Here is an 18,639-nt window from a genome sequence, read left to right as displayed (position 1 = left end):
CTCCGACCTAAATCTTCTCCCCTGAATCTTGAGGCAATGTCCCCTAGTTCTAGTCTCACCTACCAATGGAAAGAACTTTCCTACTTCTATCTTATCTATCCCTTTCAAATGAAATTGCAGAAATTCACCTTGTCTGCTAGAACAACACTCATGCTCTCCTAATTTCCTTCTTAAGTGTTCTCTCGCACTTCATATACTCCTCAAATACATCATTTGTTCCTACTTGCCTATACCTACTATGCACCTCCTCCTTTTTCATAACCATATTGATAAGAATATCTCTTGAAGAACAAGGTTCCCTAAACCTGCTATCCTTGCCTTTTATTCTAATAAGAACAAACTTTGTACTCTAAAAAATTCACTTTTGAAGGCATTCCACTTACCAAGTACGCCTTTGCCAGAAAACAACCTGGCCCAGTGCACATTGGCCAGATCCTTTCTGATACAATCATAATGACCTTTCTCAAATTTAGAATCTCAACCCAAGGACCAGGCCTCTCTTTTTCCATTATTACCTTGAAAATAAAGGCATTATGATCACTAGACGCAAAGTGTTCCCCTACACACATTTCTGTCACCCGTGTGCCTCATTCCCTCACAGGAGATCTAATATCGCACTCTCTCCAATTAAGACTTCTGTGTACTGATTAAGGAAACTTTCCTGAACACATTTGACAAACTCTTTCCCAGCCCTTTTACAGTATGGGCACCTCAGTCAATATGTTTAATGTTAAAATCACCTACAATCACCACTTTATGATTCTTGCAATAGTCTGTGATCTTGCTACAAATTTGCTCCTTTAAACCCTGCGGAATGTTGTGTGGTCTTTAATATAATCCCGTTAACGTGGTCATACCTTTCTTTATTCTCAGTTCTACCCATGAAGCTCATCCAGATGAGGTCTCTAGTTTGTCCTGACTGAGCACTGAAGTTACATTTTCCCTGAATAGTAATGCTGCTCCTCCTCCTTTAATCCCTCCCGCTCTGTCACGTCCAAAACAATGGAACATCGGAATATTGAACTACCAAGTCCTGTCCTTCCTGAAACCAAGCTTCTCTAATGCATACAATATCATAATTCCCCATGCTGATCCTTAGCCAACTCCTTAACGCAGTTTGTTAGAAGCTGTAGCTGGATGCACTTTGTGCAGGTGTAGTCGTCAGGGACACAAGATCTCTCTGCCTTCCCACATCCCGCAAGAGGAGCTTTCCAATACCATGCCCGACACCGCTCTGCTCTAAATGTGCAATAAAAGTGAAAGAAAGAGTAAATAATGAAAAATATCTACCTAGGGCCTAAGTGTCTCCTCACTGAAGCCTCGATGAGCCAAAGCCTCAATTCTCATTCTAACACTAGCCCACTCATACAAGGACCACTCCACTTAAATCTAACTTTATTTTTATTGGCTCTCTCCCTCTTGCTCTTGGGTCTTGGGTAAAGTTTTATGGACAAGGTCTGTGGTTTGGACTCTGCAGTTCATGTTACATGTGTTTTTGGTTTCTAGTTACTCTTTTTTATTCTGTGAGATTTTGATCAGAGCGGACTGGCTCTGCTGCCTGTAGTCAATGAACAACACAGGGCTAAACTGAAAATTCCTCGACTGTTTCATTGTCTTTGTCGTTTGATGTTTTATATTCTGTGTTTTACGCTTGTTTTGTGTCGTTTTTTTTTCTTTTTTTGTGTGTTGTGTGTTTGATGCTTTCTCAGAATGGGTTCCATGGTGTTTCTTTGTTTCATGGCTGTCTGTGGGAAGATGAATTTCAGGGTTGTATACTGCATACATCCTTCAATAAATGTACTTTTGAATCTTTGTCAAGTGCCTTATTATGTGTAATCCAATGTCTCCTTGGGAACTGTGGCACGCAAAATGTGTTGGCTACCAATACATTTTCTGTCACTTTCTGGTACTTTATTAAAGTCATTTTGAAATTTCATATGCACAGCATCAACTGGACCTTACCAGTATTTAACCAGAAAACTCAGTCAGCTTATTTAAAAACAATCTAACAGCACAGTAGTTGCTGCCATTTACTAACATACAGTATATCCTTTTCCAATTAAGAATTACTATTCTCTTTGAATGTTGCCTCTAAAGGCTTTCCTAGCACTCGTGTCAAACTGAGATTTTGGGATGATTGCCCTCTTGAAATAGAACACAATATTTGTTATCATCTATTTCTTTGACACCAGAACCATAGCTGAGGAGTTTGTTATCTAGAAAACTGCACACCTTATTTCTGACATTTAATTAATTAGAGATTAAATGTGGAATGGCTTGAAAGAGAACTACAGAAATGACTGCCAGCTTGAAGAACTTCAGTTACCTAGAAGAAGAAAGTCCTTAACTCCAAGTGGAGTTATTGGGACACCATCGTGAGGGTGTTTTTTTAGCAGGCTTTCTTGTTTTTACGAGGCCGCGTTGCTAGCTCGACGCTCAACCCAGCACGGATGGAAAGCGTGCAAGGGAGCCGGCTGGATTCGAACTCGGGACCCTTCACTCCGAAGTCTGGCACTCATGCCACTACACCACCAGGCAGCCATTCAGGTATCTAGATATGATTAAAGATCATGACAGTCATAGAGTCATAGAAAACTACAGCACAGAAACAGGCCCTTTGGCCCATCTAGTCTGTACTAGGACATTTAAGCTGCCAAGTGCCATTGGTCTGCACCCATACCATAGCCGTCCAAAACCCTCCCATCTATTAAATTTCATTAAAACGTTGAAATCAAAATCGCATCCACCGCTTGCACTTGCAGCTCATTCTACACTTTCACCACCAACTGTGAGGAATGTTCCTCTGAAATATTTCACCTTTCACCCTTAAACTGTGACGTTCAATTTTAGTCCCACCCAACCTCAGTGGAAAAAGCCTGCCTGCATTTACCCTATCTATACCCCTCATAATCTTTGTGGTATGCAATTTTGTGGTATGCAATGCTCCTCAGACAGGATGAAGAGGTCAATACTCCCCAATGCCATTAGGCTTTACAATTCAACCGCCAGGACTTAAGAACTTTTTTAAAAGCTATTATTAATGCTTTTTGAGATAGTGATTTAGATGCATATCATATTTTTTACTGAGTTAAGTATTGTATGTAATTAGTTTTGCTACAACAAGTGTATGGGACATTGGAAAAAAAAAGTTGAATTTCCCCATGGGGATGAATAAAGTATCTATCTATCTATCTATCTATCTATTTATTTAAGCAGTAGAAATGGGAGAGATTTAGCAAAAAAGATGGCATGAGCTTTGATTTCTCGAATTCCCCAGAATTTCTTCCCCCCACTTTATTCCATTCCCCATTCTTCTCATCTCCTTACGTGCCTACAATTTCCCTCTGGTGCCCCTCCTCCTTCCCTTTATCCTTTTGTCCACTCTCCTCTCCTATCAGATTCTTTCTTTCCTGTCACCTTCCAGCTTCTCACTTCAACATCCTCCCCCACCCACCTATCTTTTCCTGCACTTGGTTTCACCTATCATCTTCTGGCATGTACTAATTCCCCTCTCCCACCTTAATATCCTTCCCCCTTTCTTTCCAGCCCTGATGAAATGTTGACTCTTTATTCCTTTCCAAAATGCTGACTGACTTGCTCGAGTTTCTCTAGCATTTTCTATGTGTTGCTCTGGATTTTGAGCATCTGAAGAATATCTTGTGTTTATAAATATAAGGAAGTTAGGTTGTGTGCCTACTGGTAATTAAGATTTGATATACTAGAGAAAACATGGAGACATGCATTTAGGTATTCAAAAAATGTTATTGGTGGTGTTAGGAAGTTATTTAATCTTTTCCTAGAGAATTGAAAGCGTCTGTGGTCAGCTGTATTGGTATTTAGTAGGCATACACTGACTCACAACATGTTTTCAATAAGAAGATAGTTCAGTTGTGTACTTAAGTTAAAATGGAATTACAGAGAAGGTACATGGATTAACAATCAATATGCATACTGCAATGTAACCTTCTGATTTGGATTTCTTTACCTAAGAAGTGTATATTTATTTTCACCTCATCTTCTCTGAGATTTTTTTCTTGGCAAGCCTGTAGGGTTAGAAAGAGGTTGGCTATAATGTCTTGGTGCCAGTCTGCCTTGGGTAATCCTCTCTAAAGGTGATGATTGTTTCATCTGATTCATGATCCTAAATGATGAGCATTGACATCCAAGGTTCAAAGGTATGGACTATACAAGTCATCCATAATTCCTTCCCATACACTGCACTCTAACCTTTCCTACATATGCTATTGTCTAGCTTGTTATATATTTAATTTAGCTCCTTCTCAATGGTTTCTTGTGATTCATTTGATCCTCCTGCTTTGTAATACATGTTTTTGATCCAAGCCATTCCAGTCAATTGGAAAGAGTGGTGGTCTCAGCCTTGTGCAACCCAATTTAGTTCCCAAACTTGATCTGGAATGACTCTTCCTACAAGTCATTATTATTTCCATCCTTTCATTTGTTTCCTACTCATTCCTGAATGAAAGTTTTGATAAGTTTCAAGCACATAGGGTTAAACTTTGTAAGAAGGTGGTGCCAGAGAACAATGCTACCGAAGGCAACATCCTCAAGATGTTCACAAAGCAACTCCCTTTGCTTCTTTTCTCCATTTTTTTTTTAGTTTTATATGTGGTTGCTATTGCTGTAGCCTGTTATCTATATTCTGACTGTGTGTTTTAGGACCAAGCAGGGGATCTGGTGGTTATCTGTGTCCGAGAGGGCTCCACGAGGGTACAAGCAAAGCATGTGGCATGTAGGCCAGGAGGCTAGGAGAGGGGGGCATGAGCCCGTGATCAACTTCATCTCTTGTCGACCTTGCCGATCAAAGCACCGAGAAAGATTGAAATCACTGAGGCGTGTGCGGAGGGCAAGTGAGTGTACAACGCTGTCTACCGGCCTCTTGCTCACTGCTGCCGGAGGAAGGTGTCTGCGTGTGATGGTCTCCCTCTCGCTCGCTGCTCTCCAGGGAAGGTCCTTGCGTTCGAGAGATCTCTTTATTCCTTGATGCCATGAGTGGATGGTGCTGAAGTAAGATTTAAACCCTGCAGTTTGTAGATTTGGGCTCTAATTCAGGTTGATGATGTGTTTTAGTTCTGGTCATTCCTTTTTTTTGTTGCTACTTTTGGGCGATTTTTGAATTGGGTCGACCTGCAGATAAACACTGAGCTGAACTGAAATATGCCTTTTGATTTTGTGTTTATATTCAATTTTCTCACTTTTAGCTTTTTACGTTGCTGTTTGTATGATTTTTTTCCATGTTGGGAGGGGTTTGATGTTTTCCTTTGAACTTGTTGGTTCCATGTTTTTTTGTTTTGTGCCTGTCTGTGAGGAAGATGAATTTCAAGGTTGAATGCTCCATACGTACTTTGATAATAAACATAATTTGAATCTTCGAAGCTTTCGATGCTGAACTTTATTAGGAATTGTTGGAAAGTAAGTTATGTCATGTTTTAGGGATTATGGTGGTAATTTGGATTATCACTTCATCGCCGGAACAAAGAAGATTACACAAGCGGAATTTTCCTTTCTGATTCCATGCTGATGATTTACAATTAGGTTATTGCTGTGTGAATTATCTTCAGGTTTAATCTGAAAACTTTGCAGAGTTTTTCCAGGACACTGACTGGCTCTGCCACATATTTGTTTATTCTAGGAAGTCCCACATATAACCATATAACCATATAACAATCACAGCACGGAAACAGGCCATTCCGGCCCTCCTAGTCCGTGCCGAACTCTTAATCTCACCTAGTCCCACCTACCCGCACTCAGCCCATAACCCTCCACTCCTTTCCTATCCATATACCTATCCAATTTTACCTTAAATGACACAACTGAACTGGCCTCTACTACTTCTACAGGAAGCTCATTCCACACAGCTATCACTCTCTGAGTAAAGAAATACCCCCTCGTGTTTCCCTTAAACTTTTGCCCCCTAACTCTCAAATCATGTCCTCTCGTTTGAATCTCCCCTACTCTCAATGGAAACAGCCTATTCACGTCAACTCTATCTATCCCTCTCAACATTTTAAATACCTCGATCAAATCCCCCCTCATCCTTCTACGCTCCAATGAATAGAGACCTAACTTGTTCAACCTTTCTCTGTAACTTAAGTGCTGAAACCCAGGTAACATCCTAGTAAATCGTCTCTGCACTCTCTCTAATTTATTGATATCTTTCCTATAATTCGGTGACCAGAACTGTACACAATATTCCAAATTTGGCCTTACCAATGCCTTGTACAATTTTAACATTACATCCCAACTTCTGTACTCAATGCTCTGATTTATAAAGGCCAGCGTTCCAAAAGCCTTCTTCACCACCCTATCTACATGAGACTCCACCTTCAGGGAACTATGCACTGTTATTCCTAGATCTCTCTGTTCCACTGCATTCCTCAATGCCCTACCATTTACCCTGTATGTTCTATTTGGATTATTCCTGCCAAAATGTAGAACCTCACACTTCTCAGCATTAAACTCCATCTGCCAACGTTCAGCCCATTCTTCTAACTGGCATAAATCTCCCTGCAAGCTTTGAAAACCCACCTCATTATCCACAACACCTCCTACCTTAGTATCATCAGCATACTTACTAATCCAATTTACCACCCCATCATCCAGATCATCCAAACAACATTGGGCCCAAAACAGATCCCTGAGGCACCCCGCTAGTCACCGGCCTCCATCCCGATAAACAATTATCCACCACTACTCTCTGGCATCTCCCATCTAGCCACTGTTGAATCCATTTTATTACTCCAGCATTAATACCTAACGACTGAACCTTCTTAACTAACCTTCCATGTGGAACTTTGTCAAAGGCCTTGCTGAAGTCCATATAGACTACATCCACTGCCTTACCCTCGTCAACATTCCTCGTAACTACTTCAAAAAATTCAATAAGGTTTGTCAAACATGACCTTCCACGCACAAATCCATGCTGGCTACTCCTAATCAGATCCTGTCTATCCAGATAATTATAAATACTATCTCTAAGAATACTTTCCATTAATTTACCCACCACTGATGTCAAACTGACAGGTCTATAATTGCCAGGCTTACTTCTAGAACCCTTTTTAAACAATGGAACCACATGAGCAATACGCCAATCCTCTGGCACAATCCCTGTTTCTAATGACATCTGAAAGATCTCCGTCAGAGCTCCTGCTATCTCTACACAAACTTCCCTCAAGGTCCTGGGGAATATCCGGTCAGGACCCGGAGATTTATCCACTTTTAAATTTCTTAAAAGCGCCAGTACTTCCACCTCTTTAATTGTCATAGGTTCCATAACTTCCTTACTTGTTTCCCACACCTTACACCATTCAATATCCTTCTCCTTAGTGAATACCGAAGAGAAGAAATCGTTCAAAATCTCTCCCATCTCCCTCGGCTCCACACATAGCTGACCACCCTGATTCTCTAAGGGACCAATTTTATCCCTCACTATCCTCTTGCTTTTAATATAACTGTAGAAGCCTTTCGGATTTACTTCCACCTTATTTGCCAAACCAAACTCGTAACTTCTTTTAGCTTTTCTAATCTCTTTCTTAAGTTTCCTTTTACATTCTTTATATTCCTCGAGCAATTCCTTTACTCCATGCTGCCTATATCTATTGTAGACATCCCTCTTTTTTCGAACCAAGTTTCTAATATCCCTTGAAAACCATGGCGCTTTCAAACCTTTAACCTTTCCTTTCAACCGAACAGGAACATAAAGATTCTGTACCCTCATAATTTCACCCTTAAATGACCTCCATTTCTCTATTACATCCTTCCCATAAAACAACTTGACCCATTCCACTCTCTCTAAATCCCTGCGCATCTCCTCAAAGTTAGCCTTTCTCCAATCAAAAATCTCAACTCTAGGTCCAGTCCTGTCCTTCTCCATAATTATATTGAAGCTAATGCTATTGTGATCACTGGACCCGAAGTGCTCCCCAACACATACATCTGTCAGCTGACCTATCGCATTCCCTAACAGGAGATCCAACACTGCCCCATCTCTAGTCGGTACTTCTATGTATTGTTGCAAAAAGCTATCCTGCACACATTTCACAAACTCTAAACCATCCAGCCCTTTTACAGAATGAGCTTCCCAATCTATGTGTGGAAAATTAAAATCTCCCACAATCACCACCTTGTGTTTACTACAAATATCTGCTATTTCCTTACACATTTGCTCTTCCAACTCACGCTCCCCATTAGGTGGCCTATAATACACTCCTATCAGTGTTACTACACCTTTCCCATTCCTCAATTCCACCCAAATAGCCTCCCTAGAGGAGCTCTGTAATCTATCCTTCCAAAGCACCGCCATAAGATTTTCTCGGACAAGCAATGCAACACCTCCTCCTCTGGCCCCTCCTACTCTATCACACCTGAAGCAACTAAATCCAGGAATATTTAGTTGCCAATCACACCCTTCCTGCAACCATGTTTCACTAATAGCTACAACATCATAATTCCAGGTATCAATCCACACTTTAAGCTCATCCACCTTTCTTACAATGCTCCTAGCATTAAAATAGATACATTTAAGATACTCTCCACCTCCTCCTCTCTTTTCATCCCTAGCAATGCATTCAAATTTATTATCCTTTTCTTTCTTCTCCCCTACAACTTCGGGCTGAGCGCATCCCTCCTCCATCACCTGCCTGTCCTCCCTCACACACGGTCTACTTACTTGCTCTACTGGTGAACTAACCTCCTCTCCCATAGTTTCCTCAAATTGATTTCCGCCCCCCCATCTTACTAGTTTAAAGTCTGCCCCGTAGCCCTATGTCCTTTGAAGTCCATTGGCAAAAGCCAAGGGGATTCGCAAGCAAGTATAATAGGTTATAATTTACTTCAATTATAATCATGAATATGTATTTACTCTTAGCTTTGCAGAAGAACCACTGGTGAGGTCCAATAAACGATGATCAAATGTAAAATTTGCTCCTTGAGTTGGGCTGCTCAGCTCCATCTTTATAAAAAATAGCAACTCACTGCCGGGCTTGTCATTTAAAAGCACTGGTCGGTGTAAGTTGCTGCAGGTGTGTGGTAAATAACTAAACTCGACAGAGAGACTATAGCCCTGTGATTTAAACCTAATTACCCTCTTAATGATATTGTAAGTGTTAATTACTCGCAAACAACCTCTCTGGGGATGGGCACTATTACCAGCATGAAGTCTCATTCTTCAGATTTTAATTAATGCCGGTAATTTATAACATACAAGAAAGTAATTTTACGTGCTTTTCCTTTTCTTTCCTTCTTTTAGCATAATCTTTCTATCTCTCTTTTGTGCTGTGCCTATTGTAATGTGCTACATAATCTACAATAACATACACTTCCTTCCCACGTTTTCCATGTTAATTTCACAATCCTTCAGACCGATTGGCTAAGGAGTTGCTTGCTTACCTCACTAAGGTCCCATATGCTGAGTTTTCCCTGATGTAACATTATCAGGTAAAAATTGAGAAACTAAATGCATATGTGCAGCTTTATCTATTAGCCAATGCCATTACATTCATTCCTGAAATAAATTACGATTCAATAAAGCATGGAAGCAATGGTGTGGTAGGTTTATGGTTTATCATAAATGACAGCTGCACTCAGATTGCAACCTAAATAATTATCTTATATCAATTAACATGAAAATTTTATGAAATTCCCAGTCGAAATATATTGATTATGAATTAAATTCTCAAGAATAATGCCCATGAGGATGCTCAATGTAGACCGTTTTCTTTGTCCTTCTTTCCAACACTCTTTTACAAGGTAGCACTTTTCATATTAATTTATCGCTACTTAAATCATGTGTTTACTTGTCTACTTTAGAATTTGTAGAGTCCACTTAGAAATTTTCTCAGAATGAACATCGTGCTTTTGCAGTAAAATTCTCTGGAAGTTTTTCCATTATTTATACCTGTACCAATCAATTGTATGGAAGCACTCAGGTGTATATTACTGTGTTGCCTTTATGGCATTCATTTAGTTTATAATATTTTCGCTTAGTAATTCGTTTGTTAGCATTTTCTAGTTAAAGTTAGGATTGTTTAAAGTAAATTCGTTGTCTGTGATATATCGCGGCATGTGATGACGTCACATCCGGTTTCGCCGCGTCTTGTGGGAAAATACCGGTTTGGAGAAACGGGAAGGAGGGGGCACACATGTGCGAGATCAGCGCAAGAAAAGTTGTCTCTCTACGCATTAGAAACATAGTGAAGCAACGCCGTAAGTTCATGAGATAATCGATATGTTGAATTAAAATGTTAACGCTGATTCTGTTAAAAGTAACGACGGTCGATAAGGTTTATGTTTTCGTTAGTTAAAGAGTTGCGGATAGTTTGTGTTGAAGTGTATTTAAAGCAGTCAATGGCGTAAGTAGATTCTGACTGTATGCTGCACTTTAATGTAATGTAGTTGTTGTAGTTTTACTTTTGCAAGTATTCACGATGTAAATGTGATATCAAGAAGGAAACAAATACTGTACAAATCTTGTATTGTTTTATCAACAGTTTTCACCATACGTTAATGTGGAAGAGTGAACAGTAAACGGTTAATCTTACTGTGACCCTGCTTTCATTGACGACGGTTTACCTCGGTGTTAAGTTCAGCGTTCCCTTACACCTGAGTGAGAACACTACAATTACAGTTGAGGTGCATGCACTCAGCTGTTTAGTACACTATATTACAGATATCTAGAAAAATCCATATTTAAACCAAATGCCAGTTTAGGGGAAACAATGCATGAACTCTGTGGCGCCATCAGCAATCGTCAAACCACACACTTGAACACATTTTTTTTATTGTAGCTGGGGACTTCACCCATCATCATCATCATATTGTATGACGTAGATGATCATGGTCCTTCCATGGCCATGATTCTTCTTGGCAAATCGTTCTACAGAAGTGGCTTGCCATTACCTTCTTCTGGGCAGTGTCTTTTCAAGATGAGTGGCCCCAGTCATTATTAATACCCTTCAGATTTTGGCTGCCTGGTGTCAGTAGTTGCCTCACCAGGACTTGTGATATGCACCAGATGGTCATATGACCATCCACCACCTGCTCTCATGGCTTCACTTGACCCTGCTCATGAGGTGAAGCAGGTCCTACACCTTGCCCAAGGGTGACCTGCAGGCCAGCTGAGGGAAGAAGCGTCTAACACCTTCTTTGGTGGGAACATATCTCCACGTACTGTCACCTGTCCTACCTAAATTTCATCAATATGTTGACTTTGCTACCAGAGGAGAGAATATATTGCACTTATTTTGCATCAACATCTGTGTGGCATATAAGGGTGACACTTGTCTCCACCTTGGATACTCTAATCTCATATCTGTTATGCTGATATTTACATACAGACCACTGTTAAAATGCTTCAGACCAGTTTGCAAGGAAACCAGAGTTTGGCTAGAAGGCACCACCTCAATATTGCAGGACTGTAATGATCTGGTGCTTTTGCGATCTCCTGGAAAATTCAATGAGCTAGACTCGAGAGTGCAGGTATGATCGGGGCCGTCACTGCTGACAGTGGATGCTGTGTAGAGGCCTAGTGGAGGAGGATTGACTCATGATTGGCTCCATTACACCGCGCTGATTAAAGCTTCAAGCAGCATTACAGGGTGAGAGCGGAACACGAGCCGGTGTTCGATACTGTCTGCCTGTATTTGTCTGGTCCCTGTCTCTTCTTGCTACAGCTGTCAGGTGGAAGGTGCAGGAATCTTGGATCCCATGCTGCCAGGATTAGGAGCAGATGTTGTCCTGCAGCCTTCGGGCTCCTGGATGGGCTTCACTTGCCTCAGCACTGAACGGGCTCCGCAGCTGTGGACTCACTCTCAGCGACTCTGCAGTTCATGTTTCATGTATTTTTGTTTACTCTTTTTTTTACTATTTGCATGATTTGATCAAGGTGCCAAGGCCGAGGGTGAAGGATGAACCACTGTTCAGCTCGCTATTCTGTGAAGTTTACTTGTTTCAGCCCTAAACTGATCCTCTCAATCCCATTCTCCTGTCTTCTCCCTGTAATCTTTCACGCTCTGCCTAATCAAGAACCTATCAACCTCCACCTTAAATACACTCAATTACTTGGCTTCCACAGCTGTCTATGGTGATGAATTCCACAGATTCACTACCCTCTGGCTAAAGAAATTCCTCCTCATCTCCATTTTAAATGGACACCCCTCTATTTCGAGGCTGTGCCCTCTGGTTTGAGGCTCTCCCACCATCCTCTCCACATCCACACTATCTAGGCCTATCAACATTCCATAGATTTCAATGAGGTCCCCCTCATTCTTCTAAATTCCAGAAAGTAAAGACCCAGAGCTATTAATCGCTCCTTATATGATAAGACTTTCATTCCCAGGATCATTCCTGTGAGCCCCCCTGAACCCCCTGCAATGTCAATAATCCTTTCTTAAATAAGTGGCCCAAAACTGCTCACAATACTCTAAGTTAGGTCTCACCTGTTCTTTTTGAAGCTTCAGCATTACATCATGGCTTTTATGTTTTGGTTCTCTCGAAATGAATTCCAACATTTCATTTGCCTTCCTCACAACCAACTGAACCTGTAACTTAACCTTTAGGGAATCCTGTATTAGGACTCCCAAATCTCTATGCACTTTGGATTTTTTGAATTTGTATACTTTTTGATTGCTTGCAGCAGTTGTTCCTTTTTCACACATTGGGTGTTTGATGGTCTTTGTTTTGTGGGTTTAAAAAAAAATGGGTTTTATGTGTTTCTTTGTTTTGTGGCTGCCTGCAAGATGAATCTCAAACCTGTATATGGTATACCTACTTTGATAATAAATGTACTTAGAACTTTTGAACTGTTCTGTACACACTGACTGGTACATGTTCAGGGAGATAACGACCTATGGTCATCATATCAACATCGATGAACATGCAGGATGTGGTACTGAAATGTATTGGGGATGTCACGGTCATTACACTCACCACCAATTGAGCCAATCAGCAGCCACAGCTGAGAGCAGACATCTGGACACCACTGAAAGTACATGATGCTTCCTTCATTTTGAGCTGTGCTTTGACCCACCATCAGGAAGGCAGAATGGGACTATAGGCAGAAAATTTACAGCCTGTTCTGTGACTTCAAGGACAGATAGTGCATGTGGCAGGGCATTCAGTCTATAACGGACTGTCACAAGAAAACGTGAAAAGCTGGAAATCTAAGCAACACACACAGAATGCTGGAAGAACTCAACAGGGCAGGCAGCATCTATGGAAAAGAGTAAACAGTTGATGTTTCAAGCTGAGACTCTTCACCAGTGCTGTTTTGAGTGCTGATGAGAGAAATGAGAGAGGAGTTGTCCACAATTGATTGGAAAAGTACACTGGCAGGGCTGATGGCAGAGCAACAATGGCTGGGCTTTCTGGAAGCAATTCAGAAGGCGCAGGATATAGACATCCCAAAGAGCAAGAAGTATTCTAAAGGAAAGATGACACAACCGTGACCAACAAGAGAAGTCAAAACCAACGTAAAAGCCAAAGAGAAGGCATATAATAGAGCAAAAATTAGTGGGAAGTTCAAGGATTAAGAGGCTTTTAAAAAACAATAAAAGACAACTAAGAAGGTAAAGGAGGAATACAAAAGTAAGCTAGCCAATAATATTAAAGAGGATACTAAAAATTTCTTCAAATGAATAAAGTGTAAAAGTGAGGTGAGAGTGGATAATCGGACAGTTGGAAAATAGTGCTGGTGAGGTGGTGATGGGGGACAAACTGAATAAGCATAAACAAGAGAAAATCTGCAGATGCTGGAAATCCAAGCAACACACACAAAATGCGGGAGGGACTCAGCAGGCCAGACTGTATCTATAGAAAAGAGTACAGTCGACGTTTCAGGCCGAGCATTTTTCTTCAGTCTTCACTGTGGAAGACACTAGCAGTATGGTGGAAATTCCAGGTGTCGAGTCATGAAGTGTGTGAAGTTACCTCAACTAGAGAGAAGGTTCTTGGGGAACTGAAAGTTCTGAAGGTAGATAGGTCACCTGGACCAGACGGTGTGCATGCCAGTGTTCTGAAAGAGGCGATTGAATAGATTGTGGAGGTATTAGTGATGATCTTTCAAGAAACACTAGATTCCAGAATGGTTCCATAAGACCATAAGATATAGAAGCAGAATTAGGCCATTTGTCCCATTGCGTCTGCTCTGCCATTACATCATGGCTGATCCAATATTCCTCTCAGCCCCAATCTCCTGCCTTCTCCCAGTAACCCTTCATGCCTTGACCAATCAAGAATCTATCAACCTCTGTCTTAAATATACAGGTACGTAAAGACTTGGCCTCCATAGCTGCTTGTGGCAAAGAATTCCATAAATTCACCACCCTCTGGTAAAGAAATTCCTCCTCATCTCCATTCTGAAAGGATGCCCCTCTATTCTGAGGCTGTGTCCTCTTTTCTTAGACTCTCCCACCATAGGAAAAGTCCTCTCCACATCCACTCTATCAAGGCCTTTCACCAGTTGATAGGTTTTAATTAGGTCACCCCTCATTCTTCTGAACTTTAGTGAATACAGGCCCAGAGCTATCAAACGCTCTCCATATGACAAGCCATTCAATCCTGGAATCATTGTTGTGAATCTCCTTTGAACACTTTCCAGTTTTAGCACATCCTTTCTAAGAGATAAGGGGCCAGAAATTGCTCACAATACTCCACATGAGCCCTCACCAGTGCTTTATAGAATTTCAACATTATATCTGCTTTTTTTCCTAGTCCTCTTGAAATGAATACTAACATTGTATTTGCCTTCCTCACCACATACTCAACCTACAAGTTAACATATAGGGAATCCTGCATTAAGTCCCTTTGCAGCTCAGTTATTTGTATTTTTCTCTCCATTTAGAAACTAGTCAACCCTTTCATTTCTTCTACCAAAGTGCATGACCATATACATCCTGACACTATATTCCATTTGCCACTGCATTGCCCATTTTCTTAATCTGTCTAAATCCTTCTGTAGCCTCTCTACATCCGGAAGACTGGAAAACTGCAAATGTCATTCCATTCTTCAAGAAGGGAGAGAGGCAAAGAAAGGGAACTGGAGGCCAGTTAGACTGAAGATGTTGGAGTCAATTATTAAGGATAAGGTCTCAGGGTACTTGGAGGCAGACGATAAAAGAGGCCATAGTCAGCAGCGAAAATCTTTCCTGACAAATCTGTTGTAATTCTTTGAAGAAATAACAAGCAAAATAGGCAAAGGAGAATCGGTTGATGTTGTGTACTTGGATTTTCAGAAAAGTCTTTGACAAGGTGCCACACATGAGGCTGCTTAACAAGTTACAACTCCATGCTATCACAGGAAAGATTCTAGCATGGATAATGCAGTGACTGATTAGCAGGAGGCAAAGGGTGGGAGGAAAGGGAGCCTCTGACTGGTTGGCTACTGGTGACTAGTGCTGTTCCATGGGGGTTTGTGTTGGGACCGATTCTTTTTAAGTTATGTGCCAGTGATTTATATAATGGAATTGATGGCTTTGTTGCAAATTTTGCAGATGATATGAAGATAGGTGGAAGGGCAGGTAGTTCGAGGAAATAGAGAGGCTACAGAAGGACATAATCATATTAGGAGAATGGGCAAAGAAATAGCAGATGGAATACAGTGTTCGGAAGTGTATGGTCAGGGAGTTTTGTAGAAGAAATGAAAGTGTTGACCTATTTTCCAAATGGAGATAAAATACAAAAAAACTGAGGCGAAAAAGGACTTGGGAGTCCTTGTGCAGGATTCTCTAAAAGTTAATTTGCAGTTTGGGTCTGTGGTGAGGAAGGCAAATGCAATGTTAGTGTTCATTTCAAGAGGACTAGAATATAAAAGTAAGGATGTAATGTTGAAACATTATAAAGCACTGGTGAGGCCTCACTTGGAGTATTGTGAGCAGTTTTGGGCCCTTAATGTTAGAAAGGATGTGCTGAAACTGGAGAGGGCTCAAAGGAGGTTCACGAAAATGATTCCACGATTGAATGGGTTGTTGTATGAAGAGTAAGTATTTGATGGCTCTGGTCCTGTGTTCACTGGAATTCAGAAGAATGATGGGTGACCTCAATGAAGCTCATCCAATAATGAAAGGCCTTGATAGAGTGGATGTGGAGAGGATGTGTCCTGTGGTAGGGGAATCTAAGACCAGAGGATGCAGCCTCAGAACAGAGATGTGGAGGAACTTCTTTAGCCAGAGGAATTCTTTGTCACAAACAGCTGTGGCAGCTAAGTCTTCATGTATATTTAAGGCAGAGGTTAATAGATTCTTGATTGGTCAGGTCATGAAGGGATGTGAAGAAAAGGCAGGAGATTGAGGTTGAGAGGAAAATGGGATCATCCATGATGAAATCACAGAGCAGATTTGATGGGCCAAATGGATTAAGTCTGTTCCTATATCTTATGTTCTTATGGAAGACATTTTGTATATGTACATGCATAGTATGGATATGGAGAGCTATCTGGTGCAGGTCGATGGGAGTAGGCAGCTTAAATGTTTTCAGCATGGACTAGATGGCCTGAGGTGCCTGTTTCTGTTCTGTACGTCTCTATGGCTCTATGACTCTATGATGTTCCAGCAAGAAAGTTCCCTCCTTTCCTGAATGAGCACAGCTGATGTGAGGAAGTCCCTGGACAGGGCTAACCCATGCAAATTTGCAGTCCCTGAGAAAATACTTAGTGATGTGCTCAAAGACCATGCAGCCCTGTTAGCAGATGTTCTTACCAACATTTTCAACATCTCCCTGGACTAGACCACTGTCCCCACAGGCTTCAAGGCTAATGTCCAAGAAACAGACTGTATCCTGCTTCAATGACTCTCGTCCCATGGCATTGACCTCAGTACTAATGAAGTGCTTTGAGCAGCTGGTTATGCATTAAATCCAGTTCTTCCCACCACATTAGACCCTTACCAGTCTGTATATCGCTCAGATCAGTCCACTGACTATGCCATAGCCTGCACCCTTTATACAGTCTGTCCAACTGGACAGTTGTGTCTCCTACGTCAGAAGGCTGTTTATTGACTTCAGCTCTTCTTTCAATGCAATTATTCACCAGAGGCTGGTGGGAAAATTGTCTATGTTAGGTCTCAGTATTTCTCTATGTACCTGGATCTGGGACTTCCTGATAAAGAGACCACAGACAGTCCGTATTGGCAGCAACATCTCTGGCTCCATCACGCTGAGTACCGGCACCCCCATTGGTTGTGTGCTCAACCCGCTGCTGTTCACACTGCTAATGCATGATGATACTGCCAAATCCAGTTCTAACCACTTCGTTAATTTGTTATAAACACAATATTGATTGGCAACATTAGCACCAATGATGAAACAGCATACAAGGAAGCGGTAGAGCAGCTTGTGGACTGGTGTAAACACAAGAACCTGAGCCTCAGTGTAAGCAAGACTGAAGACATGATTGTAGACTTCAGGATAGTGCAGGGTGACCACACCCAACTACATATCAATGGCTTATCCATGGAACGAGTCAGGAGCATCAAGTTTCTGGCGTGGACATTATTGACAATCTCACCTGGTTACTCAACACCATCTCTTTAGTTAAGAGAGTACAGCAGTGTCTCCAGTTCATGACGAGATTGAGGTGAGCAAGGCTTCCCACCCCCAGCACCCCCATTCTCACCACGTTCTACTCAAGATATCCTGACCATCTACATCACCATCTGGTTTGGGAATTGCAGTGCATCAGACTGCAAGATGCTGCAACAGATTGTGAAGACTGCTGAAGACATCATTGGGGTCTCTCCCTGCCATTCAGGGAACATGTTTGGAAGCACTGCATACACAGTGCCTTCAGCACTTTGAAAGACTCCTCCCATCCTTCCTTGGCTACTTGAAAGTTTGGCTGAGTGCTGTAATAACAACAACCTCTCACTCAATGTCAATAATACCAGGGAACTGATTGTACACTTCAGGAGAGGGAAACCAGAGGTCCATGAACCAGTAATCTTTGGTGGATCAAAGGTGGAGAAGGTCAATAACTTTAAATTCCTGGGTGTCAGTATTTCAGAAGACCTGTCCTGGACCTATCATATAAATATTATTGCAAAGATAACACAACAGAGCCTCTACTTCCTCAGGAGTCTACGTAGGTTTGTCATGTCACTGAAAACCTTGGCAAACTTCTATAGATGTGTGGTAGAAAGTGTGCTAATTGCCTGCATTACGACCTGGTATGGGAACACAAATGCCATTGAGCAGAAAACCCTACAAAATGTAATGGATTCAGCCCAGTACATCACAGGCAAAACCCTCCCAACCATTGAGCACATCTACATGAAACATTGCTGCAGAAAAACAGTACCCGTCATCAAAGATCTTCGCCTAAGCCATGCTCTTTTCTCACTGCTGCCATCAGGTAGAAGGTACAGGTACCCCAAGACTCTCATAATCAGGTTCAAGAATAGTTACTACACCTCAACCATAAGGCTCTTGAACAAAAGGGGATGAATACACTCATTCTATTTCTGGTGTTATCACAACCGATGGTTTCACTCATTTAAGGACTCCATCAGAATCCTATGAAATTGACTTGTTGGATCTGCCCTGCTCTAACTCCAAGGCCTTCAAGCTGAAGTAGTGGCAGTAGAATGGGGGTAAGAGGGATAATAAATCAACCATGCTGGAATGTTGGGGCAGACT

Source organism: Hemitrygon akajei, chromosome 1 (assembly GCF_048418815.1).
Source record: "Hemitrygon akajei chromosome 1, sHemAka1.3, whole genome shotgun sequence".
Taxonomy (NCBI): Eukaryota; Metazoa; Chordata; class Chondrichthyes; order Myliobatiformes; family Dasyatidae; genus Hemitrygon; species Hemitrygon akajei.
This window is presented reverse-complemented; position numbering follows the sequence as displayed.